The sequence below is a fragment of the Ischnura elegans genome, chromosome 12, assembly GCF_921293095.1.
Source record: "Ischnura elegans chromosome 12, ioIscEleg1.1, whole genome shotgun sequence".
In the NCBI taxonomy this organism is placed as follows: Eukaryota; Metazoa; Arthropoda; class Insecta; order Odonata; family Coenagrionidae; genus Ischnura; species Ischnura elegans.
Genome location: NC_060257.1, coordinates 29,476,791 through 29,487,592, shown reverse-complemented (window position 1 = coordinate 29,487,592; position 10,802 = coordinate 29,476,791).

Sequence of the window (10,802 nt, the reverse complement as noted above, 5' to 3'; positions counted from 1 at the left end):
GCTTGCTTTTCTGCAACAATTCAAGATTTTTATAACTAATGGAATATGTGGAAAAGCACAATAAAAGTTTTTCTTACAATCATTCAAATGAATTTCAACTTTTAATTCTATTTTAACATAAATTATCTCTTGTCTATTATGTCCAACTTAGCAACAGCGAACAGTTAAGGAACAAAGTATGCGCATAGGGAGAGAACAGACAAATAACCATCTTCCCACATTGTCACAGACAAGGAACAGACAAGGCGTTCCAATTTACATTCTAAGAACAGTCGCCTGCCTGTTCTCTCTTGGTCAAGGAACAGGGAACAAACAACCTAAGAAAACAGGCAATGAACTGGCAGCGCACAGTCCCCTGCCTGTTCATTGTCTGTGGTCCAACAGGTAAGGAACAGAGAATGCCGCTTTCTTAACAGGGAGGGAACAGACAAGTAACCCTTTTCTCACAGACAAGGAACAGACAAGGCGTTCCAATTTACATTCTGCGAACAGTCGCCTGCCTGTTCTCTCTTGGTCAGGGAACAAGGAACGAACAGCCAACTGACAGACAATGAACAGACTTTATTGTTACAGAAATCGACAGGGTTGCCATATTCTAACCAAGCATGGTGCTCAAACAAAATCTGAAAAAAATAACAAGAACAATATAGGTTTTGATGGAAGCAAGACTTTTGTACCATGCTTCCCTGACTCCTCAAACATTGTCATTTTCCATGATGCAATGCACCCTGCCTGCCTACATACTCCTACAAACTCCAGGGCCATAAGGTATATTTCAGGGTTACAGAGCAGTGGTGTAAGCACTCTTCGAATGTGTCTAGTTACTTTGTTTTCATGAAGTTTTGCTGTGTGTGAAAATATACCCACGATTAAATGGCAGCAATGCTTTTGTACCAATACCAAACCTCCAATATTGGCTTGCAGTCACTAATTGAAAGGGCAAAACGTGATCGTAAGACCCACATATTCTGACATCATGCTAAAACTAGATACAAAGCATTCCAATGAGCAAACTGCAGTACCCCTTTCCTTACAGTTGACCCTCAGGGAAAAATTTTTTGCTTTGCAACTGCTTTGGAACCCTTTTGAAACTGCTTTGGAACACCAAAATCTGCATTGGAACTGGTGTGAAACTCATTTTCACTCATTTGTACCAAAAATTAGAAATATGAAGACGTTTTTAACTCATTTGTGATCGCCTTTGTACAGAGTATGTTCGTTTGGAACTGCTTTCTACTCATTTGGAACTACTTTTGAACGATTCGGCAGGATTTCCAGACGTCATCATTCGTATTGTAACTGCTGTGTACGGAGAAAATTCATTTGGAACTCCCTTTAAACGAGATGACAGGATTTCCGGGCGTCATCATTCGTATTGTAACTGTTGTGTACTGAGAAGATTCATGTATAACGGCTTTCCATACGTTTGTAATTCTTTGTGAACAAATCCATGCGATTTATATACGTCATCATTTGTTTTGGAACTGTCTTCTACGCGCCAACATACCATGGCCAGGTTCAGTCTGATACGTTTGGTCGAGAAAACGAAAATTCTTTAATATATATGCAATAAAAATGCATTAGTGGTTTAATAAGAAATAATCGCAAGTCAGTTAATAGAAACGGAACTCCCAAATAATCACTCGAATTAGTTTAAAAATTATTCTATTTTCCTTGTGGCTTAAATCGTATTTTTGGGTCCGATTTGAAATGCGACAAGATTATCTTCACTACGTACCGAGAATTTTGGTTGCGTATAATAAAGGTATTCAATAACAAATTCATAGCGCTCGCGTTTTTTTGCGTTTCCAAGTATATTATTATCGTAAAAATTCAATGTCTATACTTTCAAAGTATACTTCGCAATTATAAATATTGCGAATTTTACGGCATATTTGCAACCTTTTCGTTCTTTGATATTACCGGAAAAGTAGTATTTTGCATAGATTAATATACATAAAACCATAGAGTAAGTATATAATATACTCACTCTATGATAAAACATACCGATGTATTGTCTTCGCAATCCCTTGAAAATGGTTTATGTCCATATTTGGATCCGTATTTAAGGGCTGAATTTTTTCGCCATGAATCCCTCCTTCGAAAATATATTTCAATGTCGAGGTTGACAAGTTCGATTACCCGGAAAGGCCTTTTTTCGCATTTCCCATTGCATTTTCAGATATTTAACATGACAGTTTTCAAGAAAAAATATCCAGAAACGAAGGCATTTCACTAAAAAATGGACACTGAATGATCCACATCAACCACGTAAGATCGGAATTAAGCTCTCGATAAGGACTTTCTTGACCACCAAAGTGACTTACCCCTCACTCCGCATCATGAAAACATGAAACTTGTGTCAAGCTTGTTGAGCTTAAAGGTCTTTCGTTTATGACTAACGTTTTGCAAAGTAATGGAGCTTTTGCGAAATGGCGGCACTGCCGCACTTCAATTCGTAATATTCATCTTGCCTATATATCCGAGACATACTAAAATAAACTTCAAGAAAATTGAGTACGCCATCTTGAACTGCTACAAAGCAGGTGGCATGCATGGTGTACAAATGAGTTCCAAATGGGTGTCCAACTGGTACAAATCAGTTTCAAAACGGATGAACGAGTGGTACAAACGAGTTCCAAAATTAAATCCAAATGAGTACCATAGCAGTTTCCAATGGAAATCCAAGGCAGTTCAAAATATGCTACAAATGAGTTGATGACATGGTAGGACGCTATGACGTCATGAACTGCTGTGTACCGTGTTTAAATTCCACAGTAGTTCAAAAGCACATACAAATCAGTGGTACAAAGCAGATAGATGACAGTTCCAAATGACTTACACAGCAGAAATTTTTCCCTGAGGCATTACCTTCATAGGCCCTTTTGTTAGTTAATTACAAACTGTCACCATGGAACTGGATATTTTGCACAAATTGGAAAATATCATGTTTACAAACATGTAATAAACCATCAATGAGTCCTCAATAAGTGATCAATGAATCAAGCCCTTATGGAATAATTCCAATCAGTGACACGCACAACCATTAGTTATAGATTATTCCAGTTATTCTTATATTCCTCTTCAGTCTGTGTACATTCAATTTCATAGATACTACTTTTCCACTAGTTCTTCGTTTTCTATCCTTATAGTCATCTTCAGAGCTTCTAATTCCATTTCCTTGCCTTTCTAATATTCATACCCAAGTAGCAGACAATATCCATCGGATATCTAAATAAGGTTGATATATCCAAAACATATTGTTATAACACGAATAATAGTTAGAAAATGTAACATAGATATCCTATACATACCTAACATATACCACTAGTAGTAAAAATAACGTTACATAGATATCCAAGTTGTAATATCCGTGATATTAACAATTTGTTGTTCCAAACAGTATCCATAGTTAGCACATGTTCTGTATAGAATTGAAGAGCACAAATGTTTCGTTTGTTTATCCAGGGAATACCAAAAACCATAATAAGCACACCCATTATCTACTCATTAGATGTTGTGAAGAAATATAAGAGATGCACTACTATAATACATTTTCGGGTGTATCCCAGTAAGCGGAATGAAACATTAAGACAAATATTAAGCACGCAGACGTACACCCGAAAATGGATTATAATAGTGCATCTAATCGCTGCGAAAACCTTAAAACTAAAATATATAAGAGATGTTGTAATATGGACCTCTACGTCCACTATTGGACGTAGCTGCAACGTTGTTTGGCGATCCCTTTGGATTTTTCACAGATATCCATGCAACGTTATTTGGATTAACACGGATATTGCACAGTTGTCATTGGATATTGTTTGGATATTGATAGCTGCTTGGGTAACGGCTATATTTTAGGAATAATTCAGTCCTGCTGAGGGAATGGCGATGAAATTCACATTGATACCCAAGGATAAAGAGCCAAAGGGCAGAGGTTTAATTCCCACTCCAGGGAACATCTTTCCCATGGCAATTAATACGAATTTCACCACGAACAGGATTGGAAAATTCCATATCATTTCAATGCTGCCTACAATACCATGAAGCTGAAATGTTTGAAATAGTCGAGGTTATCCTGAGGTATTTGAGGGAGGCTTCCTACAACCATGGTCATTTGCATAAGTGGAGAAAGGGAGAAAAAGTAAGGGTGGAGAAAAATCAGACATCAGCGTTAGGCTACTCTGAAGTCTTAAGAGGACGCATCATTCCCTCGATGCAAGTAGTGTGTAGAATATACCTGAGACCATCGCTGGGTTGGGAACAGGATCAAGGGAAAAAAAATATAATAATAATAATAATAATAATAACTCGTGTGGGGTTTTCCGTCCCCCATCGGGCGCGTCCCCAGGTGGCGGATAGGGGAATGCTCGGCAGATATGCAGGGTAGGTGGGAAATAAAATACCACCCGCGGACCAAAACGGAAACCGAAATCCAGGCGTGTCTGTTCCCACATTGGGCGGCGTCCTGGTCAGCGTCTGTCCCCATGTCAGGGGCGGCTGTTCTAAAGACCTGGCAGTAGGTATAAAATGCAAATCCCCCATCAAAGATGGAGACTCGGAGTATGAGATGCCTCGGAGAAAGGTCGCTGCCTGGGGTTCGCCAGGGCACGTCTGGAGCTGACGCTGGACGTGACAGCATGCAAGCCGTCAGTGATGGGAGGTTGAACAGGCGGACACCCATCGGGGAACCCGAAAGAAACACAGCCGATGATAATAGAATGAATACCACCAAACACCTGCAAACACCTGCTTTAGATGCTTCCCAATCTACATCTGTAGAAAATCGAGGGACCACTAAAGCAGGAAAAAATCGTGTACGTATGAAATGGACTCCCGAAATGAATAAATGTGTCATGCATGCGTATTACACCATAACCCGGCTTGAAATAGATAAAACTAGTTATAGAAAATACATTTTTGAGAAATTTAAAGAGCATTACCCAGAATGTGTAGTCACCGAACAAAGAGTAGCTGACCAGAGACGTGCAATTGTATTAAAAAACCTTTTACCAGTTCCAATACTTGAAGAAATAAAACATCAAGTAAGCAAAGAATTGTCCAGAAGTAGCCTTATAGACCCTCCAATAAATGAGGAGGAAATCAGTTTAAATGTTGGACCTACATCTAGCGAAGCTGAACCGTCAACAACCCCACGTCCCGCAGAGGAATCTAGGAACGAAACTTTTAAAACAGGAAACTCAGGAATCATCAATAGCCAATGCCAAGAAGAACATATTGACACCAATCAGTCCAAAACGACAAATCTTGAAGAGACTGAAATATCAGAATTGCTAACCAAAACGGTAATAGAATATTACGGTTCAGATCCCAGCCAGCGACCGAAAATTCCAAAAATAAATACATCAACGAAGTTTATGCAAACCGTCGCTATGGTCAATAATATCCTACCACAGCTAACCCAGTATTTAAGCAATATTTCCGACATCCATACATTGATTTATGCTGCTTCTATCACCATTAGTAAACACTTAGGCTTCAAAATCAAACCGAATTCCCGATCTGAAACAGTGCCAGTAAGAAAAGAAACAATTCCACCATGGAGAAAACGCTTAGAGAGCGATATAAAACATCTAAGGCAGCAAATTGGTAAATTGACCCAATATCAACATGGAAATAGATCAAGAAAGTTAGTATCATCACTTAAATGTGTTTTCAAAAATTTCGACATAGATGCAGCTAATGAAAACCACAGCAGGTATGTCAAAGAGTTGCTCGAACTTAATAAACAAAAACTAGCAGTTAAAGTTGGGCGCCTTAAAAGATACAATAAGTCTTTCAATAGAAAGGAACAAAACCGGGAATTTAAAACTTCCGAAAAATCATTTTACAAGAAGCTGAGATCATCTGCAACAACTGACATCGAAGGTAAATTGCCAGATCAGGATGGAGTGTACAACTTCTGGTCCTCAATATGGTCGACCCCAACAGAAAGCAATTCGAGTGCAAGCTGGATTGGAAACGAAGAAAACTTACACCTCAATTTAGTTGAAATGCAGTTTACTAAAATCTCAACCGAGGACATCAAAATAGTTTTAAGAAAGGCACATAATTGGAAATCACCAGGTCCTGATGGAATTCAAAACTTCTGGTATAAACAGTTTACGTCTCTACATGGAGCCATAGCCAAATGTTTTAATGATATTATTAATAACCCAACAATCCTCCCTGATTTCTTCACAACAGGGATAACACACATGAAGCCCAAAACAATGAATACGGAAGATCCAACACAATATCGACCCATAACATGTCTACCTACTATATACAAAATACTCACGTCTTGTATTACAAATAAAATATATAGCCATATTGACCAGAATAATATACTTGCAGAAGAGCAAAAAGGATGCCGAAAGTTCCATATGGGATGCAAGGAGCAATTGACAATTGATTCTGTAGTATTACAACAATCACGCAAAAATAACAGAAACCTTCATGTTGCTTATATTGACTACCGTAAGGCGTTTGACAGTGTCCCACATAATTGGCTCTTAAAAGTTCTGACTACATACAAAATCCACGGCACCATCATTAAGTTTTTAGAAGCAACTATGGCAAAGTGGAAAACAGCCCTAATGGTCAATATATCGGGTAAAGGCTTTATAACACCAACCATTGACATACAACGGGGTTTATTCCAAGGAGACTCATTGAGTCCACTTTGGTTTTGCCTGGCGTTGAACCCATTATCAAATGCCCTCAATAGCACTAAATATGGATACAAAATAAAAAATAGTACAAACACCAGTTTTACTTTGTCTCACCTTCTATATATGGACGATATTAAAATCTATGCCTCAAATGAAATACAGCTCAAGTACCTTTTGGATGTCACAAGTAGGTTCTCCGCGGATATAAAAATGCAATTCGGATTGGATAAATGCAGATTGCTTCACATAGAAAAAGGGAAAATCAAGCATGGTAACTTCAATGTTACAGATGACGAGTCAATAATATCTATGGAAGCAAATGAGAACTACAAATACCTCGGATTCCTGCAAGCAAAATCAATACAACATAAACAGATCAAGAAGGAATTAACAACTGAATTCCATAAAAGACTAACATCCATCCTTAAAACAGAATTAAATGCACGAAATGTAATCAAAGCCATCAATACGTTTGCGGTACCCGTGTTGACATATACATTTGGAGTGATTGACTGGACCAAAACCGAAATAGCAGGCATAGAAAGATCAATACGTACAACATTCACAAAATTTAATTTACACCACCCAAAGGCTGCAATAGAAAGGCTAACGCTACCCCGCTATATGGGAGGTAGAGGGTTAATAGATTTACAACAGCTCCTCAAAAACCAAATTCATGGACTAAAACATTTCTTCTACGATAAATCAAACAGTTCGAAGCTTCACAAATCAATAGTATATGCCGACAACAAATTAACACCATTAAATCTAAAAAATGGCACGACCGATGAAGCAACCAACACAGGAGCTGTTCTATTAAATAGAAAGGTAGAAGTATGGGCCCAGAAGGAACTGCATGGACGACACATCAATGACCTCAATCAACCATATGTTGATAAAATCTCATCAAACAAATGGTTGTCATTGGGTGATCTTTATGGAGAAACCGAAGGGTTCATGCTTGCAATACAAGACCAGGTCATCCGCACTAAAAATTATGCAAAGTACATCCTTGGTGATAAAAGCATAACAGATGACACATGTAGAAGGTGTTTTCAAGTACCTGAAACAATCCAGCACATTATATCTGGCTGTAAGATGCTAGCTAATACAGAATATTTAAGTAGACATAATCAAGTTGCAAAAATTATCCACCAAAAACTGGCCTACCAACACAAGTTAATAGATACTAAGACCCCATATTATGTGTACCACCCTGAAACAGTGCTTGAAAACGGCGAATTTAAAATATATTACGATCTGCCTATTCAAACAGATAAAACTATAGTTAATAATAGACCGGATATAGTGTTGATTGACAAGAAATATAGAACTTGCTACATAGTTGATATTGCCGTGCCACTGTCGCATAACATCGAAAAGACAATTACAGGAAAAATTAACAAGTACCAAGATCTGGCAATAGAAATAAAAAGAATATGGAATATGGAACAGGTTTATATAGCTCCAATTGTCATCTCAGCTACCGGTATCATCCCAAAACACATACAAAATAGTTTCAAAATACTCAACCTCCATCCAAATACTTACATCAAACTGCAAAAGGCTGTAATAATTTCAACCTGTCATATCACGAGAAAATTTCTCAACGCAATTCAATAGTGAAGAGTTACCTTGGTGAAAACCCGTGCTCTTAACACTTAAGCTACTCAGTGAAAACTGAAGAAAATTTAAGAAAAAGCATAATAATAATAATAATAATAATTTATTACTCCTACATTTTGTTATTACATCTTTAAACAAAAAACCAAGAGAAGGAGCTTTAGGTGGTCTCCAAGGTCATAGGACCAGAATTGAGCCACCATCAAATACAAAATGTATGCCAATAAACATAAAATGCAGTTATGATACATGAGTTTTTTCGATAAATAACAACAAAATAAATTTTCAACTATTTCTTGAGAGAAGAACCAGTCTTTAGCAAGCCTTAGCATTACATTTGAGGTTTTAATCATATTTTATATTTAATATAAAATCATTCTTACCACCAAGATTATTTAACTTATATAAGCAAAGTAGTTTTCGTCTTCACCCTATGTTTTTATGTATTGCCACCAGGAATGTCATCAAAAAGTGGTTAGTATTTTTTAATAATACAATTTACTCAAGTTTTTCAACGATTGATGGCACGGTCAGGGGCGGTCTGGGGTGATTGGGGGCCCTCGGCTGGGACTCATAATGGGGCCCTCCTCCTCATCCCGGGCTCTTCCTTCCCCCGCCGGAAAATTTTAGCAAAGTGCGTGCAAGATAAAATTTTAATTATTTCCAACACGTTATGCTCAATTTTCCAAAGACGGGTCAAGCTTTAAATGAGTATTTTCAGCTGCTGCATCATCTAAAGGGGCATAAATTCGTGAGGCAAGCGAGTAATCTTAGTCAACCTCATTTCACATTAACTGCCAGGGAAAAAACTTTCCCTTGACAACGGATCGAACCTCGAACTTTGGCTTACACATCACTGATAAGATCACAACATTTTCCTGATTCATTATTTTCCTTAGAAATTATACCAATTAAGAATTAATTAATCTGCATAGAAAAGGGGTTATATGGCCGGGACCAGTGAAGCCGGAGGTCCGTGATTCGATTTCCGGCAGGGGAAATGTTCCCATGCCAATTAATGTGAATTTCACTGCTTTTCACATTAAATGATCAAAAATAATCACATGTCAATTTGATAACTAAGTGTTTGACATTACACCTGACTAACTTGCTATGAAAAGAATTCCCCTAGAACTGGAATCGAACCTCGGGCCTTAGGCTTTCCGGGCAACTGTGCAGACCATTACGCTAACCAAGTTACAAAATTCTCATGGCAATTGTACCGAGCTCATGCTACCACATGTCAGATCCTCACGATCCATCATGGATGGCAGTGCGAGATAGAAAGAGCTTAAAAGAAACCAAAACCGGTTGAGAGCCACAAATCTGCACTAAAGCCGCGCATGGCAGTAATCTACTGTGTATATAAAGGAATCTGTCAGCTATGCATTCCGTACCGCTGCACGGATTGCTACCAAAGTCAGTGCGTAGACGCATCTTCAAAAATTTCTCCATTAGCTACCATATCATATTCAATAAAAAGCGAAGAAAAATGGTTATTTCAATGTTTTTTAAAGTTTTTTTTCAATTTTCACCCCCTAAATCTTTTCAACCAAGTCAAGTTTGTCTCTCTCGTGACCCTGATAGCCTTAAAACGTCAGTTTTTTCAATCAGATGTTGATAACATTAGTAAAAGTCCCTTGAAAGCGATAATTTTAGATACGGGGTTATTTTCCCTAATTTAGGAGTTGCTCGCAAAAATGGTGGATGATAGAAAAAAACGGATGTCATTCGAATGAGAATCAGCGATCCGAAATTAGCCAGAAACACCCTAAATTGTAGCCGGGCATTTTTTGAACTTTTTTTTGCAGAACAGTGTGCTCTCAAAGCCTGTAGTGTTACTTCAGGTTGCGTCCGACGCGACCTGTACGTCATTTTCTCATTACCGTTTGTTACGTCACGTCATACAACTACAGTGGTTGGACATCCTGCCGCGTATGCACACCTCTTGACATGCTCAAAGGGAAAACATAACTCAAAATTCTACACTTACCTATTAATCCATTAATTTTTTTACCCAAATTTCAGGGTTGCCTTAATCCGAGGGAGCAAAAAGAAGTCTGCTGGGGTTACTTCAGGACTACAGAGGGGGTGGGTCAGCGTTTGAACCTGGTGTTTGGCCAGGAACTCGCGGACTCGCAGCACGTTGTCGCAAGGCGCGTTGTCGAGATGGAGAAGCCAAGTGGCAGAGATGTCTGCCCACGCCCTGAGGACACTTTTTCGGAGTCTTACCAGACCCTCCATGTAATAGGCAGCGTTGACTGTTTGTCATCGAGGAAAAAATTCCGTTTGGACCACTCCTTCGTTGTCGCAGAAGGCAATGAACATTGATTTCATTTTTTATTTGCTCAATCTAGCCTTTTGGGCGTGAACCTCTTCCCGGCCCTCTTTTAAGGCCTTTAACCACTTCAATATTTGTGAATAAGATAGAGCAAAGTCCCCGCAGGCCTCCCTAATTATTTTTCTAGTCTTCCCAAAAGATTTCTTCAGCTTAGCACAAAA